The sequence below is a fragment of the Sapajus apella genome, unplaced genomic scaffold, assembly GCF_009761245.1.
Source record: "Sapajus apella isolate SASKATOON/1434 unplaced genomic scaffold, GSC_monkey_1.0 scaffold109, whole genome shotgun sequence".
In the NCBI taxonomy this organism is placed as follows: Eukaryota; Metazoa; Chordata; class Mammalia; order Primates; family Cebidae; genus Sapajus; species Sapajus apella.
Window position 1 is genome coordinate 4,662,061 of NW_022437049.1, and position 24,672 is coordinate 4,686,732.

Below are 24,672 nucleotides of genomic sequence, written 5' to 3' on the forward strand. Positions count from 1 at the left end.
CCTCCCCAGATATCCTTAGATAAGTTCTTAGTTCTAGTTTTATCATCTTTAATTATGAAGATATTAAATGTAATTTTCATTGTATCCTGTAAATTGTGGTGTGATGTTACGTTCATTTTAATTGCTTTAAAGATAAATTATAACTTCCATTTTAATTTTAGCTGCACCTATATGCGTTTAAAATTATTGTTGTTATTTTTGCTTGTTTCCTTAATTCCGAAGTAGCCAAGCTTGCTTGGTCACTTAGTTTTTTCCCTTAATTTTATTGCCTTCAAGAATATGGCCTATAAATATCTATTATAAACTGACTTTTTGTTGTTGTTGTCAATTATTTGACTGTTTTTGTGTACATTGTAAGAACTTACCAAAAATGTGTTCATTGAAAAGATTTAGTGTTAATTCTTATATTTTTACTTTTGCTTATTTTTTGGTAATCTACTAGAATTGACTAATCTAGAGAGAGTTTTGTTTCCCATTATAATTATATGCTCTGTCAAATTCTTCCTGTCTTTCCCAACAGTTTTTGGCTTATATATTTAACCTACATATTATTTGGTTTACAGAGTTTATGATCATTTTGTCTTTGTTTTCCAATTCAAATTGAATGTCTTTATCTTGTTGAGTGTTTTTAATCTGTAGAACCAAGTTGTTTGCTATTAATTTAGGCTCTTCTGCTCTCATATGATTTTCACTGACCTAGTATCTCTTTGTCCATTTCTTTCTATCAAATTTCCTTACCATTTGATTTTATGAGTGTTTCTTCTAAGTAGCCTACAGATAGTTTGCTTTTAATACAATCTGACAGTTTGTCTCTTAATGGAATAATGAGTATACTTTCCATTTAATATAATTTTCTGCTTGACTTTTGGTTGTTTTAAACTAGAGATTCTCAACTTGGGAACAACTAATGTTTCAGGTCAGATAATGCTTTGTGCTGGATGCCCGTCCTGTGCATTGTATGATGGTGAGCAGCAATCCTGGTCTGGTCTCTACTCACCAGATGCCAGGGACATTCTTCTAATATCTCACACCCGTTTCCAGTTGGACAATCAAAAATGTCTCCAGACATTACAACCTGTCCTCTGCAGGGAAGATCCACCCCCACCTCCCACCTCTGCTTGAGGTCTGCTGCTGTACAACGCTAGGATTCCAGATGTTACACTCTAGGCCTGACAGTTCTACCCATAGGTTCTTCTGAATATTCGCTGTGGGCAACTTCGTCTAAGTCAGGTGTACCTAGGGTGACCAACCATTTACATTTCCTGGCTGAATAGATTTCTGTGATGTGGAACTTTTTTATGTTTTTGTTTTTGTTTTTTTTTTGAGATGAAGTCTTGCTCTGTTGCCAGGCTGGAGTGCAATAGTGTGATCTTGGCTCACTGCAACCTCCGCCTCCCAGTTTCAAGTGATTCTCCTGCCTCAGCCTCCCCAGTAGCTGGGACTACAGGCATGTGCCACCACGCCCAGCTAATTTTTGTATTATTATTATTATTATTATTTTATTTATTTATTTTTTTGAGATGGAGTTTCACTCTTATTGCCCAGGCTGGAGTGCAATGAGGCGATCTCGGCTCACTGTAATCTCCACCTCCCAGGTTCAAGCAATTCTTCTGCCTCAGCCTCCTGAGTAGCTGGAATTATAGGTATGTACCAGCATGTCCGGCTAATTTTGTATTTTTAGTAGAGACAGGGTTTCTCCATGTTGGTCAGTCTGGTCTTGAACTCCCAACCTCAGGTGATCCACCTACCTCAGCCTCCCAAAGTGTTGGGAGTACAGGCATGAGCCACCGTCCCGGCCTTTTGTATTTTTAGTAGAGACAAAGTTTCATCATGTTCACCAGGGTGGTCTCAACGATGTTTTGACCTCAAGATCTGTGTGTCTTGACCTCCCAAAATGCTGGGATTACAGGCCTGAGCCACCATGCTGGGCCTGTGATATTTGACTTTCAGGGCTAAAACCAGGAAACTCTTGGGAAAACTGAGATGGATTGGTCACCCTGGATATACCTCTTAAATTCTATTGTTATACAATATAGACTTGACCAAAGAGAACACTGTAGTGAAGTCTACTCGGTCACCAACCAGTTCTCATTTTTTACTCTCAGCTTCCCCAGGCAACAGGTTCTCATCTACGTATGTTCTGAACTCAGAATTGTGAAATTTTATTAAAAATCCTTACGTCTATCTGACAATAATTCTAATATGCCCCATAGACAGCTATAAAGCCTATCTTATCCCCTCTCATATGTAATCACATTGATATATTAACATATTTTTTGTTTATTATTGTTTGCTCTTAATCTTGAAATCCCTTTCTGGGTTATTTGGTGCTTCATTAGTCCTCCTCCCACCCCCCAAGTATTTTTCTTAGGCTAGGTACTTGGGTAAGATACTTTCTGAATTTCTGATTATCTTTGAATAACATACTTTTACTTTCATAGGTGAATGGTGATTTAGCTAGGTGGAGAAATTTTTAGTTTCAGTTATTTTCTCTCATGAGTCTTTTCTTACAAAGACTTCAAGCTTCTCGGGTTACATATGAACAGAAGATGCCAGTTTGATTCTTTTTGCTTGGTGTTTATGCTTTCTTTGTTGTCCTTGTTTTATTTTTGTAAAGACAATAAGCACACATATTCTTCCATAGCAATTATCTCTTTACTGCTACTACAAAGGTCTTGTGATAGTGGAGAGACAGCATTGGGGAATGAAAAGAACTGCCTTCCATCTTCTTTAGCCTAAGTTTAAAAACTCGTTTTTCTATAAACATTTTGTCTAGTTTTAGGAAATTCTCTATTATTTAAAACACACATTTATCACTTTTCTGGGAGCTCTAAGACTTCGTTCTGCATTTAGCTGTTTCAGCCTCTCCCCAGAGGAGGCAGGCATGAAGGAGTGGGAGGTTAGGGCCACTGGAGGTTTGTGATGCCTTCCTGTCATCCAGCTCCGACTCTGACAGTTCTGAAGAACACAAGGAGCTCTGCTTGTGGTCTCAAGTCTCTTTAGGGCCAACATGCCATCTGGATGGTGTTTTCATGTAAATGTGACACCTGGGAGAACTATTCAAGAAATTCATTCTAGGTCTAGCGTCTGAGCCTCTTTGATGTATATACACCAAATGCAGAAGGGATTTCTCCTCTCTGAGCTGAGCTCTTCTTCCTTTCCATCATAGCATTTTTTAAAAGCATGTTTTACAATAACTACATCTTCAGAAGAAACTAGAGTGGGAAAGAAATCGGGAAAACCCTGGGAACCTCTGTGGCCTCACTGCTAGAAATGAAAGGGAAAAAGGTCAATTATAGCATTTACTGAATATCAGGAGCCATCGAGAATGTATGAGGGCTTTTATTTGATACTCTGGGCTTCCTTATTTTTGGATGAGTGGCGTTGAAAGTGAATGTATCCTGTAAGTTCCTATTCCTATGCTACCTTTGCCATGAAGCTTCTTAGCAGAAAGTGGTTTCTCTCTGCTCTGAATCCTAAGAAAAGGTTAAATCACTCATGATACTCACACTGCCTTGAGTATTGAGTTATTTTTGTTGACATCTTCTTTTTTATTCTAGAAGGTCATTATTACAGGCAGGGTCTGTCTTATTCATGTTTGTATTATCCACAGCCTTTAGCCCTGGCTCTGAAGCATAACAGGTGTTCAATACTGACAAAGAGATAGATGGGTGACTACAAGAAAGAGACTTGAATCTGCCTGTTTTTTATTTTTTCTTGGGATCGACTCTCCTCATCTATTTGCAAATGTTAGCTTTAGGTCTATGTTCCATTCCATTGCCATACTCCTTCAAGCCATCTGCAATTTTTCTTCTGCTAATTTAGTTTGGTCCTTATTTAAATCCTGATCAGAAAAGTCTTGCATTAAATAAGCCTCCAGGTTGTCAATAAACATCAGGTAGCTATAAAGTACTTTCTAGCCATTAATTTGCTTACTTTCTCCTCTGTCTCTCTTATCTTTCCTGTCCCTGCTTCTTCTTAGCCAACCTGTCTTATCAACCCTTCTATGTACAAATATACACCCTTTTTTTTTGTTTATGGACAGATTCAAATACTGTATTCCATTTTGGTTGGAAATTTCCTTAGGCATTATTTTTGTTAACATTAATGATATTCTTCCCCTGGTAAGAAAAACATCTTAATAGGATATGGATTTTAACGTGGGCACAGAGACTAGGAGGGAATTGGGATTTTCTAACATTCCACTATATCACAGGGCTTTGAATATACATCTGTGTGATATAACAGAAAACATTGACTGGAGTATTAGTCTTTAGCCCCTTCTTATTTTCAAAGTATTTCTCCCAAATCCTTCATTCTTATCTACATTTAAAAGCAAATAAAAAACATTTTTTAAGTTCTAATGATTTCCACCAAGAATATTCTCTTAGCTACAGGACTTAGTTTCTGATTTTAAATTAGGTAGGACCTAGGTTGTTACAGGGGTTCTCCATCAACTCTCAAAAAAGTGCAACCAAATGCATGGAAAGTTGGGAGAATTATGGGTTGTGTACAATAGGACTTCAATTACCAGATATGTTTCTGTTTCCTGTTGTTTAGCACAATTTTTTTTTTCTGGTGGCAGGAAAGAAAAACCAGTTCAAATTAGCTAGATACAGAAAGGAACCTGTTGAATTTTCCTGTACCTAATTTTATTGTTGGAAGGACAAACGTATGCCTTGACAAACAGTCAGTCCTCTGTGTGACTGGATACACAGCCTGGATACCACCTGCTCATCTTTCTTCTGTCTATTTATATTGGCTGCATTGACACAGACTACTATCTTCCACAGAGTTGGAAACATGGCCACCAGCAGCTTGGATGCCCTTTATTTTTCACCCCTGCCTCCACAGAGAGATTGAAAGCCAATTTCTCCTTCCAAATTCAAACGTGCTTCAGCTATATCATAGGTTGACCCACCTAGGGTGAGAAACCCAGTCAGTAGTCACTCCTTGACACTGTCAGTAAATCAGAGTGAATCAGGGTGATACCCACATGTTTGAAGCCCATAGTTAATAAAAGAAGAGACCATATCCAAGAAGATGGGAACTATTCTTTTGGGACATCCAAATATTAGATATCTATTTTTTTCTGTGAAGGAACAGCTAAAGGTAAGGAAGTTTTTAAGGTATAGAAATTACTCTTTGCTGATGGATAAGAAGGTTTACCAATGATGAGAATTCTAGGAGTGAATATTAAGGAACTTCATTTCTTTTTCTACTGGTTGATTCAACTAATTTTTTAACTCTGAAATGACAATGCCATGTGTAAAGTGGGTACTCTGTAAATACTTACAAACTTGACTTAGAGTCCTCAGCATCTAAAGACTCTATGGTTCCACATATGATTGTGCAAAAATATTTCAGCATTCCTGGAGTGTGACTGTGATTTCTAATGTCTGTTAAGTCACTGCCTGTAAGATTTATGACTGAAGAAAGAGGGAGGTAAGAATGAAGGGGATGTCAGTCTTGAATTCTGCAAAACTTATATGAAAAGACCCCATGACTCAATCAGGCTGGGCCTGATCCTGCCAGTATAGGTAGACAGGTGCTTCCACAAAGGTCTAGACAAGAGTCAAGTTTGATATCTTCTGGTTCTAAACTACTGTTTCAAGATCTGAGAAAACAAATCAGCATTTGCCATAGTGGTGATACTTGGTGTCTACTGTTTGAAATGGAGTTGGGAACGTGTTCATATAAGGTTAGAGTGTCCTAGTTTGTCACAGTCCATGGAAACCATATCATGGAAGTTGGTATTAGAGAAAGATCTATGGACTCTTATAGAAATAAGAAAATTCTTCATCAAATATTAGGTTACTGTGACTTCAAAGCTTGCAAATGTTTGTTCACTTAAAATATCTTAATAGCACTGAACTAATTCTTATGGGGAAATTCAGAATCTATCCCACTGTTCTTTATTATTGTCTCTTAGCATCAGAAAGACTTCATATTTATCTAGTTTAATGGGCCTCAAACTCTAATGTGCATCAGAGTCATCTGAGGAGTTTATTAAAGATGCAGGTTCCTGGGGCCATCCAGATGTTCTGGTGCTGGAGGGTAGAATGTTTTGATAAGCAAGCTATGTAATCTGATGCAGACAGCCTGCAACTACATTGTAAGAAATACAAGTCTAGCTCCATTATCTTCCCAAAGGATTGCCGCCTTTTCTACCCGTGGACATGTACTGTCATAAGCTGAGTGACCACAGAGCAGAGTGTTTATGGAGAGGATTCAAAGATAAGAAGCAAAGCTGAACTACAACATTTTGATCTTTTCTGCAACATCAATGACTGGTGGTTATCTAGTTTTTCTTCGAGTATTTCAGATGAAATGATGTTTGCTACATTATGAAATAGTCTATAAGGTAACTCTAGTTATTCATTATTTACTAAACAAATTTCTCCATCCAAATTCACATCAAATCAACCCTTATTCAACTCTCTCTATACCATCAGAGCAAATTGACAGCTCTGTCTATAATGTGGCTTTTCAGATACTGAAAGATCCATCATATTCTACTATGTGATTTCTTCCCTGCCCCCCAACCCCACCAAGATGATTTTCACTCAGTATTTTAGTCATTCCTCATAGAACATGGCTCCAGATTTGGACCCCTAGGTTCATCCTCTAGATTTTTTCTAATTATTAATGCATATTATTAAAATATACATTTACTCTAACAGAATTATATTAGTCAATTTTTGCATCACTACCAAGAAATACCCGAGGCTGGTAATTTATACAGAAAAGAGGTTCCATTGGGCCATAGTTCTATAGGCTGTATAGGAAACATGGTGCCAGCTTCTGTTCCTGGTGAGGCTGCAGGAAGCTTACAGTCATGGTAGAAGGCAAACAGGTACAGGAACCTCAGAGAAAGTGAGCTAAAGAGGGATGGGGGAGGTCCCACAGTCTTTTAAACATCAGATCTTATGTGAACTAGTAAGAGAGAATGAACTCATTACCGGGGGGAGGGTGCTAAACCATTCAATAGAGATCCTTCCCTAAAATCCAATCACTTTCCAGCAGACTCCACCTCTGATATTGTGAGTCACATTTCAACATGAAATTTGGAGGGGACAAACATCCAAACTGTGCTAAGAATAATCTAGATATAGTCTGACTCCTGGGGAAACCTAGGAGGCGGGTTTTGTGGGATGGGGTATGTGTATGGGAAAGAGGATTAGGACAGACATTGCCCTTCTAAAGCTGGGGTCATGAGACTATACTTCCACTGACTCCATATAAAAGGGTATTTGCCTCAAGGGAAAAAACGTGTAGTTCATCTAAAGTCAGGGGTGAACAAAAATTTCAGTATCACTTTTTCTAGGAATTGCTATCAAGGTTTTCTCTCCATTTGACTTATGTATTTGTTTTTCTGAACAAAACAAAGTAAGACAAATGAAAGAATGGACATAAAAGTGCAGTAAGGCATCTTTTAGGCTATTCCTTTCTTCCCTGGCAATAATTTTTTTTAGTGTGACACAGTCACAGATTAATCTCTAGTCTAATATTTTGGAATTTGATTGCTTATATGGGGATTTTCCTATATGCCTCCAACTTGTGATACAGAACTCCTCTAAAATTGGTTTTCTTTGAAAATTTTTCGTAATTTTTCAAATTTTTTGAACCTTGGCAAATGGGGAAACATTTAGATTATTCTTTCTCCAATCCCCATCTTTTGGTATCAAACCATCGCAGGATATTTTATATATTTACTTTATGATAAGTTTAAAAATCTTGTATTTTTTCCTCATCACTAAATTTCAGTGGCCTTCCTATGTATCTGGTGTGGGGTGGAAATGCCATTTCATTAATATTATTGTTATTCCAAACAGTGGTGAGTGACTTGCAATTACACAATAATTTGGGGAAAGATGAGAATATGATATAAAATATTACTATAAATCTTATGTTTTCCCTACTCAACCTGTTTTTTTTTTTTCAAATGATTCTACAATTATTTATAATTTGTAAATCTATGTAACACACTTGGATATCATACCGTATTCTCCTATTTGTGCCTATAAATAAATTATATTTGTAGTTTATATAGATAATATATAAACTGTCAACTTGTCATGTGCATGTATGTATACAAATTTAATTTATGTCAACATAATCTTCTTTAGAGGCAGAATATAGTTGAGGGGATTGAGGTCATTATTAATTTCAGTTGTGCTGAGAACTAGGTAATTCACTCTAAACATGTGAAGAAAGGTGCATAACAGAGTTAGGCTTCTCTAAAATGAGGGTCCCTCTAAGATATGAAAGAATGAGAAAGCAAACAAGAGAGAATATGTCTTTTCCTCAGACTCCTTCTCCAGGTCTTCTCCAGAGACTCGTCCCCCCAAACCCCATTTAGAGTGCCTTATGGCTTAAATGTATATTCTTCCATTCTAAGAATCCAAACGTGATGGTGTCAAGAATTCATTTTTGGTTTGGGGTTAATATCCTTCTGAATATTTTGGCGGGGAGAGAGCATTTTGACAACACAAATGCCTTTCTGAATTTTTCACAGCACTATTCTGAACTTTCTGTAATCAAGAATGGAGAAAAGTAATTTCTCATTTCTATTTAATACTCAGTGGGCAAATATCAACATGAAAGAAAACTGAAATTCTATGGCACACTCAATAAATAGTAGTTTAGATTATATTAGTAATATTATAATTCTCTTCAGGTTGAATAACAGAGTGAAAAATGGAAATCTAAAATGAAGCTAGAACATTGTATTAAGTGTTACAATGTATGCCTCCATCCCTAGCCTATGTGACAGATATAGGATGGTGACAGAACTGAAGCCTTTGGAGGACTCCAGGGTGAATCTGGCCTCTGGCACATAGTGACCGTAATTGACAACACTCTCTGTGAGTGAATTTTTTCATCAGAATCCCTCAGGTCTCTGGACCCTCAGATCTAACTTGAACAGGCTCTAGATCAGCAAATCCATTCCTTTGCCCATGTCTGTGGTTATCTTGTTCTACAAAGGTGGAGTAGAGCAGTTGCAACAGAGACTGCACATCCCATAGACCTAAAAAGATTACTCTCTGACTCTATAAGAAAACATTTGCTGATTTCAAAGCAAATCTAAATGAAAAAATCTCTGAGATAAAATGACAATGACCATTATGTCTACTGGAGCTATTTGTTACAGATAACATAGTTTTACTTTAGTAAGACTCTTGCTGTTTAAATCCCAAAAAAGTAACTTCAGTCAAATAACACAAATGATGGAAGAAATATATGGGGAGCAGTGTTATTCATGGCACCTGCAATTGCTGATAGGTACTTGCCTGCTTCCTTAATACAATCTTGGGCTGATGCACACCAGACTAGCACATCAGCATCTCCTTGGAATGAGTTAAAAATGCAAGTTATCAGGCCCCATCCCAGACCTGCTGAATCAGAAACTCTGGGGTGGGGCCAGCAATCTGTGCTCTAATAAGACCTCCAGCTGCTCCTGAAGGCTGCAAACATTTAAGAACCAGGGTTATATTTAAAAGGGTCTTGTAGACTCTGTGGGGTTAGACAAATATAAGGTTACACTTTCTGTTACATGCTAAACCATCCTTGATAATATGGGAAGGAGGAAGGAAATTATTGGCTAAAATTTGTATTCCCTTTGGTATCCAAGTAGCTAAATGCAAAGGGAATGTTCCACGTGCTACTAGGTTCCTGGGTTCTAGATTGCATCTAGAGAAGGGGGAAAAAGACAATGTTAACCACTGGGGAAGTAGCTCCAGCAAAGAAGACTCCTGTCCATAATCTGTCTTCAATGATCTTTCAGACTTTCTACTTGAGATTAACGGTAACAGAACTGCCAATGGCCTTTGAACAGTAGGTTGAACTATAGATATGATGAAGATGATAATTTCCATTTTATAAAGAAATGGAAAGATGAAAGTGAAGCTCAGACATTAACTTATCTGAGAAAACCCAGCCAGTAACTGACAGATCCAGGATGTGACCTCGGGTCTGTCACCAGAGCTTGTTCTCTTTCTGCTGTAACACATGCTTTCCCAGGATGGGAGCAATAGAAGGTTCCCCAAGACCTTACCGACAGCACCTGTTAAAGCTGCTTCTGCTGAGCAGTTGTGCATTTGTTTGGCTGGGTTTGGACTTCCTGGATTGCTGTCTGAACACACAGTGATTAGAAAGCCCCATGTTTGGCAATAAGCACAATGCAGGAGGTGTTGTGCACAGTTCTACAGGAGCACAATGTGTTCTTCATAACCACGTGGAGCGAGTGCCCTGCTGGAGTCTCCATCCTGTGGAGGCCAATGAGCATGGCAACCTGAGAAAAATGACTTCATTGAACCATAGCTTTGATGGACTCCATTGGACTACAGATTCTGCCCAGCTCACCCAGAGTGTTTATCAGAATCACAGCAGGGTTGAGGAGGGTGAAGCTTGGAAAAACATTTTTAAAAATTTAGTATTTCTATTGTTTTTTTAAAAACAAATTACTGAAATTATCCCTGACAGAATCTCCTTGGGGATATGCAGACAGTCTATATGGAATTATGCATCTGACAGGAGTCAAAAAACTGCAGAAGGACTGCCGTGGTTTGCGAACTCCTAGAGTGTTCTCCAGGCTGTGCTTTGAGACTGTCTATATCCTAGTCAGTGCCTGCCATGTACCTTGGACATAGGAGGGGCTGGGAATATGTTCATTGAATAAGAAAATGATAAATCTGTCAAGAGGCATTAATTATCATAGTAATGCTGGAAAGAGATTTGTAAGCATGGAAGGTCTATTTATAAGCTATCTAAATACATATCAAGGTCCTGTACTATTATGATGGACATTAATAAATGGGTATGGTACAGATATTGACAGTGCCATTTTCTCTTACCTGTAATCCATCACCTTGTGTTTTCTCCTGTTATCACTTCACAGTGGCCAAGTCATGGTAACCTTATAAATACAGTTTACTTATGCAATTTGATAAGCATGTTACCTTTGGATACTGCCTTTTGCTCCTGCCCTCCAGGCCTAATGCCCTTACAGTGCAGCAGGAGGAAGACAGTATCGGGGGAGGAGAGCTACACTGGGCCAGCTGCTAAGCTAGACCTGGCTGCCCCCCCGTCCAGGATCAAAGCAGAGAAATAGGAGCATTCTACATTAGGCTTTTATCAATGCTGTGTTACTGCCGTGTGAAAGAACTTGAAGAAGAATGATGAAGAGGCTTAAAGGAGGGAGAGAGATGCAATCTTTAACTGCTGGCACAAGAAACATTGGAAATAATCCAAGTCAGTCTGGTGTAGATTGGACTATGCAGCTACTAAAATAATTTCAGTGAAAATCCAGGTCTGTAGAAAACAGATATAAGTAAAAGCGAATCCAAAGAACGTATTGATCTGATTTCCCACTCACCTCTTTTCCAGTGATAAATCACCCTCAACTCAAATCACAGCTTCCCCATAATGAGGAAAATTTTATTTCTTGACTATGAAGTCTAATACAAGGACCCTTATCCATTGCATGAAGGGAAAAGGAATTTCTGGGATTGGGATGAAGGAGCTAAGGGCAGTGCAGTGGCATCTTGCAGAGTCCCATTCAGTGGCAGTGGTGGAGAGCCTCTCTGAGGACTGCTGACTACGGTGCACAGTCCTAGCACCATCACAGCAGACATGGCCACATGGGCAGGGTGAAGAAAACCAGCACTGTCGGGTACCTACCTAACAGCTCTCAGACCATTCTTCCATGTCTACAAAGTCTTGTTTTAACCACAGAACAATGCACTCAGGAAAGATTGGCCTCCCTTGGGCCCCAGAGGAAGCACCATGATTGATTTAAGCTAATCATGATTTTGTTAATTTTCCTTTTCTTGTGACTCTTTTAGCTGTAGGCATGTGATATTATTCTGGCCATTGAGACCTAACCTATGGAAAAACTTACTAGAGGCTGCTGGGAAAGATTTTCCTCTTTTGTTTTATTTATTTAAGGAAGAAGGTTATTGATGCATGAGAAGAGGTTCTCTCTCTTCTTCCAGAACCAGCTGTATGGGAAAGTGATACCTGAATTTGTGGCAGCCGTTTTGTGACTGCCGTTAACAAGTTACCACAAACTTGGAGTTCTAAAACAACAGAAACTTACTCTCTCTCAATTACAGAGATTAGAAATCCAAAATTAGTATCATTGGGCCAAAATCAAGGTGTCAACAAGACCTTGCTTCCTCTGGATGCTCTGGGGGATAGTCTTTTTCTCTTCCATCTCTGGTGGCTGTCAGCATTCCTGGGCTTATGACCCTATCACCCCAATATTTAAGGCCAACATCTTTAAATCTCTCCTGCTCTGTCTTTTCATCTCCTCCTCTGTGTGTTATCAAATTTCCCTTTGCCATCTCCATATAGGGATATGTGAGATTCCATCTAGGGTCTACCCATTATAATAATCCAGGATAATTGCACCATCCCAAGCTCCTTAATCCAATAATATCTGCAAAGTATCTTTTTTGTCATATAAGGTAATAGTTACAAGTTCTAGAGATTAGGACATGAATAACTTTTGCGGGAAAGTTTTTCAGCTTACCATAGTGATCAGAGAGACACATACATAAAACAACTAGAAAAGTATCTGAAAACCCAACACCACTGATTTTTTGAGTTAAGCAACCCTGGATATATTGATCCCTAGACTTTTATGCAAAATAATTTACTATTATTTCTAAAGCTATATTTGGTCCAGAACTTAAAAGCACTCAGCTGGCAAAACCATTTGAGAAAACTTATTGGAGAGTTCTTAGCTTAGGGAAAGAGAATGAGGTTGTATTTTTTAAGTGTATGTGTGTGTGTTTTAACATCATGTAAACTGGTAAGAATTAAGCAGGGTTTCTCAACCTTGGCACCACTGACATTTTGGGCCAGAGAATTGTGTGTGTGTGTGTGTGTGTGTGTGTGTATGTGTGTATGTGTAGGATTGTCCTGTGCATCATAAAATGTTTAAAAGTATCCTTGGCTTCTATACATATGATATTCTGGTAGCAACCCCCAACCCAGTTGTGACAAACAAAATACCTCCATACATCCACAAATATACCCTGTGTGGTATAATTCCTCCTAGTTGAGAACAATTAGGCTAAGGCTATCATTGGGGATATTTAATATAAATATGACTTTATATTGTAATAAGAGATACCTGACATCAAGATATTCAGGTTTTGTTTGTCTGGAGAGTAACTTCTAATCTTACGTCCTTTGTTAAGGGGCTAAAGTAGGTTTATGTGGACAATATACCTGGACTGTGAATGCCGCTAAGATAGCCACCTATGGGTATAGATAAGTGGAGTAAATTCAAAGTGGAGTGTATTCGGGTGTATACAATTAAAAGTAACTGCATCTGGTTATATAAAACATAGTTGTTCAAGTGCTTTATTACTTGATCTAGTGTTATCTGTGTCTCACATACACTTGGAAGATGGAAAAAGTGTTCCCAGACCAAACTGAGGGTTGGGCTGCTATTTCTTGTGGTCCAATAACGAGATGCAGATGAACTGGGGAGGAAGAGATTTTTTTTTTTTTTTAATTTCTCCATGTTACAGGGAGAAGGCATGGAAAATATCACCGGACCAACTCAAAAATTATAAAGTCTTCCAGAGCTTACAGACCTTCTAAGGTGATGAATATAAGTGTGTATTCATCTAAAGACATTAGTGATTAACTTCTTTTAATCTATAACTAAGGTCTGAGTCCTTAAGACCTTCTCCTGGAGCCTCAGTTAGTTTCTTTAATCTAAATGAGTCCAGGTGCTGGGATGATTACCCTTATTTTGTCTCCTGCTAAATCACGGAGGTTTGGTGATTATCTTCAGACCCCCAGTAAACTTATTTGCAGAGGCCTGGGGAGTTTCTTCAGACCCCCAGTAAAACTTGTTTTATCCTAAATGGGTCCTGCTAAGAATTCCTTCATTATTTTGTCATGCTTTAAGGCCCAGGAAATGCCTAGGTGAAACTCTTGGTGGGCTTTCGTTACATTCCAGCCTTTGCATAAAGGCAGTGGCTCTTTCAGCTTCTAATATTTAACTTAACCACTCAGTCAGAGCTGAAACAGTTGTTATGGAGGCCTGCATTAGTGAGACCTGGCCTGCCACAAAAGCTACCTAAGGACAATTATATTCCTAAGATACTCTTTCAGACTTTTACTCCAATACCCCCAAGTCCTCTGGCTGAGACAATAAATATTCTTCTGATTGTGGGGGAAAGTCCACATTAAATTTTTACTCCTCCGTGCTTGTGCTGCTGCTTTGGTGACGTGTGTGGGCTTAATCACCTACATGTAGCCCACCTAACTCCATCTTCACATGTCTGTTCACTGTACCCATCTCTGCAGATTCGTTCATGTTTAGTTGGAACTGTCCTTCTGTGTTACTGAATTCCTTGCATCCTTCAGGAACAAACTTATATCCATGTTCACCATAAAACATCTGATAACTCCAGCCAATACTACAACCCACAACTACTCCCAATATTTGCTGCTTGGCATCTGCAGTACTTCTCAACTTAAATTAAATATTTGAGATTTACCTGTTTCTTCAGCTTTCCCTTCATTATTTAACGTGGCCAAGCCTTGTTGCCTTAGACAAAACATCAGCCATTTGAGAAGAGGGCTGACTCTTTGCCATAATAATCTGTAACCCTCACCCCTAAACAACCCAGACTTAAAAAAGTGCTGAGTTTCACATATGAGATCATGCAGTATTTGTCTTTCTATGTCTGACTTCTTTCACTTAGCATAGTATCCTCAAGTTTTATCCATATTGTCACAAATGACCAGATTTCATTTTTTAAAAGGTTGATTAGTTTTGTATGTATACACCACATTTTCTTTATCCATCTATTCACTGATGGGCACTTTTGTTGTTTCCAGATCTTGGCTCTTGGAAATAATGCTACAATGAACACGAAAGTGCAGATATCTCTTTGACATACTGATTTCATTCCTTTTGGATGTATACCCAGAAGTCAAGTTGTTGGATCACATGAGAGTCAGAGGATGCAACATTTAGTTATGGAAGAGGATTAAGTTTAGGATGTCTGTTATAAAACATGATTATAGTTAATAGTATTGTATTCTTGAAAATTGCTAAGAGTAGATTTAAAATGTTCTCATTACAAAAAGTGTGTGAAGTAATAAATATGTTAATTAGCTTGATTTAGTCACTCCTCAATGTAGACATATATGAAAAGGTTATGCTGTATACTATAAATGTATACACTTTTTGAAAATTAAAAAAATTTTAACTTAAAAAAGAGTGCTGGGCATATCAAAGGAGTTTAGACAAAGCACTTGTTGAACTGATTCGAATGGAAAATATCTTAGCGGTCTGGAGTTCTACTCCACCCAGAAAAGACTGCCTTCCCAGGCACTTTCAGTGTGACTCCTATCCAGGAGTCCTGTTGGAATGCAGTGGTTGGGATGTGACAATCTAGGATAATGCAGTGGTTTTACTACAATCTAGGATAATGCTCAGTTTGTAGTGCTGGCAAAGAGTTTGACATGTAAATATTGCATGGCACATAAAGAACAATCTGGGGCCAAGCGTGGTGGATTACACCTATAATCTCAGCAGTTTGGGAGGCCAAGATGGGAGAATCACTTGAGCACTGGAGTTCAAGACCAGCCTGGGCAACATAGCGAGACCCTGTCTCTACAAAAAAAAAAAAAAAAATACAGAGGCATGGTGGTGTGTGCTTGTAGCTCCAGCTACTTTGGAGGGTCTGGGAGGTGGAGCCTGCAGCGATCCATGATCATGCCACTGCACTCCAGCCTGGGTGATACAGCGAGACCTTACTCACAAAAGGAATATGATTTGCTAAGCCCTGTGCACATCCTAGACTAGAATCATCTGCAGCCGTGTCTACTCCAGAGACAGTAGTGGAGAATTGAGGCTCAGGATTTCAGAATATGATTTCCTTCAAAAGAAAACTCCAAGAAAAGGAGATTTAAATCTCATGAGCAGGCTTTGTTATATTAAGGAGGGCACACTTTCATAAAAAGAATATGTGGTCATTTTGAAACTCAGGGCCATTGCTTCTCCATGAGCTCTTAGTAATATTAAATAGAATTTCCATGTTTTATTCACTCTAAGAGGTATTTAAGAAAGGCTTTCACATTTGTGAACTGAGTATATGTCTTGTAATCATCATAGGCCAGTGGTACTGGAATATAGTGGTCATTTTTGAGCGTGGACATTAAAACTTGCAGAATGGGTATTGGAGGATGGAAAGAAAATTCTAGAGATGTTAGTTTATCAGTTTAAAAACATTCGCATCGCTATTAATGATGAATTGAGGCATGGTACAGTGTAGAAAAGGACAGGTATCATGGAGGAGTCATGAAGTGATCAGCGTCATATGCAGAATAGGAAGTGACGATGTTAGCATATTTCTCTTTTTTTATGGGTGCACTATGAGTGACATATAGAAACTAAGTCCAACTGAATTTAAAAGAGCTCCATCTGTAAGCTTAAAGTTCTACTTCTAGGTAATTGGAAAGCATGGGCCATATTTTTTTTTTTGTTGGCAGAATTATTCTTAGTGATATACCCAGTAATGATACATCTAACATAAATGTTTTCTTAGACTCAGTGAATCAGCTAAAGGGGGTTTTATGATACAAAGAATGAGTCAAATAAAATTATCCTCATACAACAAAAAAGAAAATAAGATGCAGGCATAGAATCTAACAACTGGAAAATAATTTGAGTTCTAGTCTCCTTAGTTACTATTTAGCCACAATGTTCATGTTTTCAGGTGATTTTTTTCTCCTTGCTTAAGATGTTTCTATTTTAATTACTTTTGATAATTGGGATCCCATTGCTATCTTTAATAAAAAGAAAAAGACTAATATTGGGGGCATTTTATGTTTAGCATGCTGAAGTGCCACGAATCAGTTCATATTGGAAAAAGCATTTATCCCCCTAGCCATGGGGATGGCAAGATTTCTATAGGGCCTGGAATGTCCAGAGAACCTGGCAGGCTACTTCTGGCCATTAGGAGCCTCTAATTTTATTACTGTGTGGTATAAATATTATCCTTTGCTACGTATGTCCTTTCATGGAAAAGATTGTGAACACTGCTGTAACAGATTGCAGGTGGCGTCTCTGAAAAAATCTGGAATAGACCAAGTTAAAGACCACATTGCCTCCAAGGTCCTGTCATGATTTGTACAGATTATGTCCAAAAGTTTTCCTGCAAGAATGATACTACTGCACTTGCCCAGGGATATTTCTTTTTACATTTGCAATCCCCGTGAAGCTTGATTAGAACTTAGAGTTGTCTTCTTAACAGGTTGAAAGAAGAAACTTTGGCTCTAAAGTTAAAAGTTAAAACATGAAAACCAGCATCAATTCTATAAAAGTGATTTTCAAAACGTAGTCTCTGGACCAGCAGCATCGGCATTGTTGGAAATGTCAGAAAGGAAATCTTAGCCTCCGACCTGGACTTATCAGATCAGAAACTGTGGGAGGGACCCATGCATCTATCCTTTAACAAACTCTTCAGATGATTTTGATGCTTGCTCAGGTTCAGGAGCCACAGATTTACAGTGTCCAGAAGATAAAAGGTAAGAAAAAAGAATATTTGATCTCTTGTCCAAGAGACACTGGAAAATGGTCCGTGGATTAGGATCATATTTCTCCTGTTGTCTTGTTTTCTGCCTTTGGACAAATTATTTAGCTTTGCTGGGCTTCAATTTCAGTATAAAATGAAGGCAATCAATTATTTTTTTTGTTCCTTATAGGGCTTTTTCATTGCCCTTCTATGTTTAAGCTGCATCATGTGCTGTGTAGCATCTTTTAGTAGAGCATGGAGGTGGAGGGGGCTACAAGCAGTTGTTGTGACTTCTTGAGAATTCTTGAACCATGCTGAGAAGTGGTGGTGGTGATGAACTTCTTTCTACACTGGTAGAGCAGGAATTGCAGGGCTTTTACTGCCTAATGAGTCAGAGATTGTTGGAAAATAATGAGAGTTTAAGATGCTTTTACTAGTCTCTGGGTTCTAATCCTGGCCTTAATATTAACTCTCACTGTGATACCAGTTAAGTCTTAACTCTCTGGCTCTAAGTTCTTCTGTAATGTAAGAAATCAAATAGGAAAACAGTTTTATGTATCTAGTACAATGATCAGTAGAGAGCAAGTGCCCAGTAAATGTTCCATTTTTTCCCCATCTCAAATATTCTGTTCTTTGCAATTTGCCAGTGTTAAAAATGCTTTGCTGGCTGGGAGCGGTGACTCACATCTGTAATCCCAGCACTTTGGGAGGCCAAAGGCGGGTGGATCACTTGAGATCAGGAATTCAAGGCTTGCCTGGCCAACATGGTAAAACGCTATCTCTACTAGAAATGCAAAAATTAGGTGGGTATGATGATGTGTGCTTGTAATCTCAGCTACTCGGGAGGCTGAGGCAGGAGGATTGCTTGAACCTGGGAGGTAGACGTTTCAGTGAGCCGAGATCAACTACTGAACTCCAGCCTGGGTGACACAGTGAGACCCTGTCTCAAAAAAAAAAAAAAAAAAGCTTTGCCAACATTTATTTGGTTCCCACATTATTATGTAGGTTCCTAAAACCATCTCTGGAAGGGAAGTATTTGCTGACAGCCTGTTAGTCTTCTTGTCAGCTCACGTAACCAGTTATCCTTATCCTGTGAAGTCTAACTACCTGCTTTCAATCTAATATTTGAGAGTTATAAGTACTTTTAAGGATTTGTTGCTTATATGTACCAACATTTTTGGGGTATTCTATAACCCAAACTCTAAAGCTGCTGGGCAAATTACATAGCACAGCCTTGTTTAAATTGGGGGGGATGGGGGCAACATGAATCTGAGTATATCAGTAACATGTCTTAGTTTAATTAAAAATGATCTACCAATGAATGATTAGAAGAAACTTCCTGTATTGTATTTATTCATGCTATCAATCGCTTCTCGGCCTTTTGGCTAAGATCAAGTGTAGTATCTGTTCTTATCAGTTTATTCATGCTATCTTTTAATAGAACCTCACCATTCTTAACACTAACAATGTACTAGACACTTTGTATCTTATTTGATTCTTACAACAGTCATATAGGATGGGTTGTATTGCCTCCATTTGAGTAGCTTGCCCAAGTTCACCCAGTATGTGACAAAACCAAAACTGTTTTGAATCTAAGTATTTTTCTTTCCAGGGCCAATGCTTTTTTTTACAGAAACAAAGCTCTCTGAAAACTTGTTGGGTAAATGGCTTTAGTTTTTGCATAAGGGGTTCTCTGATTCTCAAAGGTGCCGAGATGGTGTTAAAATTCAAGTTTAATCAATCAATTAGTATTTATTGAATGCCTGCTGGGTGCAAGGATTGCATTGGTGCTATGGGAAATAAACAATAACAACAAAGAATCAAACTGATCCCCATGCAGTGAAGGAAGAGAAACACATGAAGACTGGCATGAGATCACGATGAGGCAGCTCCCTGGTTGCCAGGCAGGTCAGGAAATGTTTCACATTTATGATGGGACTTTCTTTCCTTTCCTTTTTATTTTTTTTAAGACAGAGTCTACTTCTGTTGCCCAGGCTGGAGTGCAGTGGTACAATCTCAGCTCACTGAAACCTCTGCCTCCTGGGTCCAAGGAATTCTCCTGCCTCAGCTTTCCAAGTAGCTGGAATTACAGGTGCCTGCCACCATGCCCAGCTAATTTTTGTATTTTTAGTAAAGATGGAATTCACCATATTGGTCAGGCTGTTCTCTAACTCCTGACCTCAAGTGTTTCTCCTGCCTCAGTCTGCCAAAGTGCTGGGATTACAGGTGTGAGCCACTGTGCTTGGCCTACGATAGGATTTTTGTTCTTGGAATATCTATCAAGTCTTACTGTGTTTCTGGCATTATCTTACGTAACTTTTACAACTACTCTATCCTCATTTTATAATTGAGCCAACCAAGATCCAGAGGGGTGAAATGAACCTTCCTGATTTACACACTTGGCAAGAAGAAGGGATGAGAATCAGGCCTCAGGCTTTTAAATACAAGTCTGATGCCGCTTCTACAGCATTTATTAGAGTGATCTCTACAAAAGGGTTGTTAACATTTAGTTGCCCGAAAGTATGCCTGTAATCTATTAAATGCCAAGAAACAGGAGTCTAAAGACCATGAGACTTTCTTTATTCAGAGTTTTCTTAGGGAATACACGGTGTCTCTTTGAAGAAAAGACTTTAGTTCTTCCTACTAATGATAGCAGTTATGCTGGTATTTGTTCAGGTATGTGCTAGGGATTCAAGCTGAGAGATATTAAAAAGAGCCATTTAGAATTGCGTACTGCTCTTCAGAGACCCTCCTGCCTACCCTCAACTACTTAAAGCAATAAACTGTCTCCCTGTGGGAAGGAGGCACAGCCTTTGTGTGGTGGAGGCTGGTGAAGCTGGGGGCGCCTCAGTGAGCAGCTGGGCTGGCCTGAGTGGGGCCAGCTTGGGACAGTGGACTTCCCAGGGACCAAAGTCCTCAGGCAGCTTGTCCCATGGGGAAAGATGGACACTACCTTCTGCCTGGATGTCACCAGCAAGACCAAGCAGGGGAATAATTTCAGGCCATTTTAGAAAGTTCAGGCAGTTGCTAAGTAGCCTTCCCTGTTGGTGTCCACAGCCTGGTAGGTGGCATCCGTATGTTACTTGGCTGCAGTTGTGACTTTCATGGGCACCACCCAGCATGCCTTTGATAGGGAGCAGCAAAGCAAGACTGTAAAGGCTTTCTTGCTTTGTGAAAAGCAAATGTCAGTGCAGCCCCAAAGAATGAGGCAGACTCAAAGGGATGCATGAACAAAACTGTTTAAGGCAAAGGTGTCCAAGGAAACATTTGAAGTACCTGCTTTTGTTTGGTTTTGTTTATAGAAAAATTATAAAAATAACTCCTTTTGAAGCAGAAACCTCATATGCCTAATATATTATCAAAGAATAATCTAAAGAGATGGTTATGGTACTTCCTGATAAGGGATTAACATTTAACTTCCCTAGTAGGCACGAGAATGGTCCCAATTAAAAAACCCCAAATATAGTAAAATTTCCTTTCAAGTTCAAATTAGAAAATTGAAATCCTATAACCTCTAGCACAAAGATGTGTGTATAATAAACACTCAAAAATATTTATTGCTGAATTAATTTTACTTATTCCATCTTGAAGCCTTTTTATCAGAATCCTAATCTTCCTCTACATTCTCATAGTGTTTCTATTATACTTAGTCTGATGTTTAAGTTTATTGAATTCTGATTCACAGAGAACTATTAATTCATACTGTAATTTAATTAATAATAATAATATTCACCAGAGTGCTTCATACCTGCAACATTATGGTTAAGTGGACATAATGGAACCTTCATAATTTACAAATAGGAATACTTCAAATGGGTTAAGCTGAAAACCAGCTTCCCCTGTGTGTCACTCAGATAATGCAAAGCTCTGTTGATTGTTCTCATCATAAAATATATATGGATTGCTACTCCCTACATTTTTGTTCTGCCCAGCTTTGTTAGCTTAGTTATCATAAACATTTCCCACCTACACCCCAAAGCTATTTTGGAATAATATATAAAAATATTTGGTGGGAACTTCAATTTCTTTTGTTTCAATCATCTTTAGAGTGGAGATATTAAAAGCCCATTTGACCCAGCAACCCCATTACTGGGTATATACCCAAATCATTCCATTGTAAAGACACATGCACACATGTTTATTGTGGCATTGTTCACCATAGCAAAGACTTGGAACCAACCCAAATACCCATTAATGATAGACTGGATTAAGAAAATGTGGCACATGTACACCATGGAATACTATGCAGTCATAAAAATGGATGAGTTCATGTCCTTTGCAGGCACACGGTTGAAGCTGGAAACCATCATTCTCAGCAACCTAACATAAGAACAGAAAACCAAACACCACATGTCCTCACTCATAAGTGGGAATTGAACAATGGACACAGGGAGGGGAACATCACACATTGGGGTCTGTCAGGGGGCGAGGGACTAAGGCAGGGATAGCAGCTGGTGGGGGGATAGGGGAGGGTTAGCATTAGGAGAAATACCTAATGTAGATGATGGGGTGATGAATGGAGCAAACCACCATGGCACATGTATACTTATGTAACAAACCTGCACAATCTGCACATGTTCCCCAGAACTTAAAGTATAATAATAAAATTTAAAAAGACCCAAAGCATGTAACCAAGTAAGAAATAACTCAAGTAATGAAACTTTGGATCCAGAAAGAACCCCAGTAATTATCAAAACTAGGTAACTCTCTTTTATATAGATGTGGAATCTAAGGCCAGTGAATGTCAGCAGCTTGTTCAAGTTCACCCAGTCAATGACAGGTATATGGTGACTACTTGGGACGTCTCTGGGTCATTAGTTCAGTGCTTTATCCACCAGGCAACACTTGGCAGCTGGTTTCCCAGACTTTGACTGGTACTGCACTTGCCTTTGGAGCAGCAGTTGTTGCTTTCTCCCTAGGAGATTAAGAGATGAACTAGATGATTAGTCCAGTCTTTTTCCAACACAGTGTGCTGAGTCTAGCTGGAAAATCTTGGAGGAGCCTCGCTTTTCTCACAGGTAAATGGGCAGTGCCTCACGTGCAAGTATGCACCACAAGTTTGCAAGAGAAATAGAACCAATGGGAAACTTTAATCAATGTAGATTACTTCTAGGTTTTCATTACTTGAGTGACACTTGAGTATTGTTTCAGCATTCATCCTTATAGCCACCATGCAAGAACATGACTCTTCCCAGTTAGCATCATCCTCTCTGCCCTATACTGTTGACTATTTTGACTTAGGACCTTGTCTCTCTCTCTCTCTCTCTCTCTCTCTCTCTTTTTTTTTTATTGGAATGTTCGTTTACCTTCTCCCAGTTGGAGTAATTTGTATCTCCACTTGGATCTGAGCAGCATCTTATCATATGCTCTCCAGTGTTTCTTAGTGGTCTGGTATTTTCTTGAAGAAAAAAAAATCAAAAAGAAAAACTCTGCCAACCTTTAGGGAAATGGTGAAAAATGCTCCTAGAAAGGCATTGTCCCTTTGGTTCACAACTATTTCTGTTTCTTTCTTCCACATTCAATACCCAACCTACTCAGTGTGGACTATACTCCTTCTTATAGGCAAACTCACCCACAGTTTTCACTTGCCCTTATATGTTGGCATGAAATTTATTCCATAACCCAGATTTTCATTATTTTTTTTTTTACAAAACAATAAACACTTTTTTTTTTTTTGAGACAGAGTCTCACTCTGTTGCCCAGGCTGGAGTCTAGTGGCATGATCTTGGCTCACTGTAACCTCTGCTTCCTGGGTTCAAGTGAGTCTTCTGCCTCAGCCTCCCAAGTACCTGGGACTATAGGTGCGTGCCACCACACCCAGCTAATTTTTGTATTTTTAGTAGAGATAGGGTTTCACTATATTGGCCAGGCTGGTCTCAAACTCCTGATCTCGTGATCCACCCGCCTCGGCCTCCCAAAGTGCTGGAGTTACTGGCATGAGCCACTGCGCGCAGTCTAAATGCTTTTATTACATGGGCAAAGACAGAAAGGATGAGGATTTGTTTGCTTTTCTGGGCCTTGATTTTCCTAAGATAGAACTCCAGCTCTTTGCCCTCTAGCACATAGTTATCTGCTCTGCCACACTGTCCCAGCCTTGATGTGATGCATGGAAGAAGCCTTCCTTGCTGGAACTACTCCTTCAGGAGAGTGCTGATTTTGGTATTCTTTTTTTTCATCATATTTCTTGTAAATTTTTTTAGATTGCTTTTTGTTTAAAATCTCTTCCTTCTCAGCAGTCAGTTTGGCCCTCTTCTTGTGGTCCAAGAGCAGTGCATAGTGGAATTTGTACCACTGTGGTACGATGTGCTGTTGATGAGCACGATGCAGTTCTTCACCAGGGTTTTCGTACAGACCAGCTCATTACTGGATGCATTGTAGACAACATCGATGGTCATTGATTGGCAAGCACAACACTTTGAGCCCAGGAGAAATCCCCCATGTCTGGCCTCAGGGCATGATATTACTTGTTTCTTTCCTGCAAATGGACTGTGTTGATGTAGCAGGGGCCAGTATTGGTATTGGCAGCCAGATGGGCACCCCAGCTCATACTTTCACTTCTTGTGGTAAGGCTTTCTCTAGCTCCAGTCTTGCGGCACTTATGCCAGTTGTCCTGAGAGAGGCCCATCATGTTTTAAAATTTATTTATTTATTTATTTTTCCGTGAGTTACTAGGGTAGAGGTGGTGTTCAGTTATGTATGTTCTCTAGTGGTAATTTGTAAGATTTTGGTGTACACCCATCATCTAAGTAGCATATACTGTACACTATCTGCATAGTCTTTTATCTCTCGCCCTTATCCCCAAGACCCCTGAGTACATTGTATCATTCTTATTCCTTTGTGTCCTCATAGCTTAGCTCCCACTTATCAGTGAGAAGATACAATGTTCAGTTTTCCATTTCTGAGTTACCTCACTTAGAATAATAGTCTCCAGTTTCATCCAGGTCCCTGCAAATGCCGTTAATTCATTCCTTTATTAGAGGGAATGCTTTCAACATATATAAGAGATGAAATACTAATATATATATATAATATATATATATCTCATATATATATATATCTCATATATCATATATATATGAGATGAAAGTATTTGTTCATCTGAGTAGTATTTCATCTCATA

The 24,672-nt window shown here is 38.9% G+C and overlaps 2 pseudogenes; one reads left to right on the forward strand and one right to left on the reverse strand.

The window, feature by feature from the left end:
- The first annotated feature begins 18,917 nt into the window (after nt 1-18,917).
- Nucleotides 18,918-19,034, forward strand: LOC116537394 (annotated as a pseudogene).
- Nucleotides 19,035-22,379: 3,345 nt separating this feature from the next.
- On the reverse strand, nt 22,380-24,177 carry LOC116537373 (annotated as a pseudogene).
- Nucleotides 24,178-24,672: the final 495 nt, after the last annotated feature.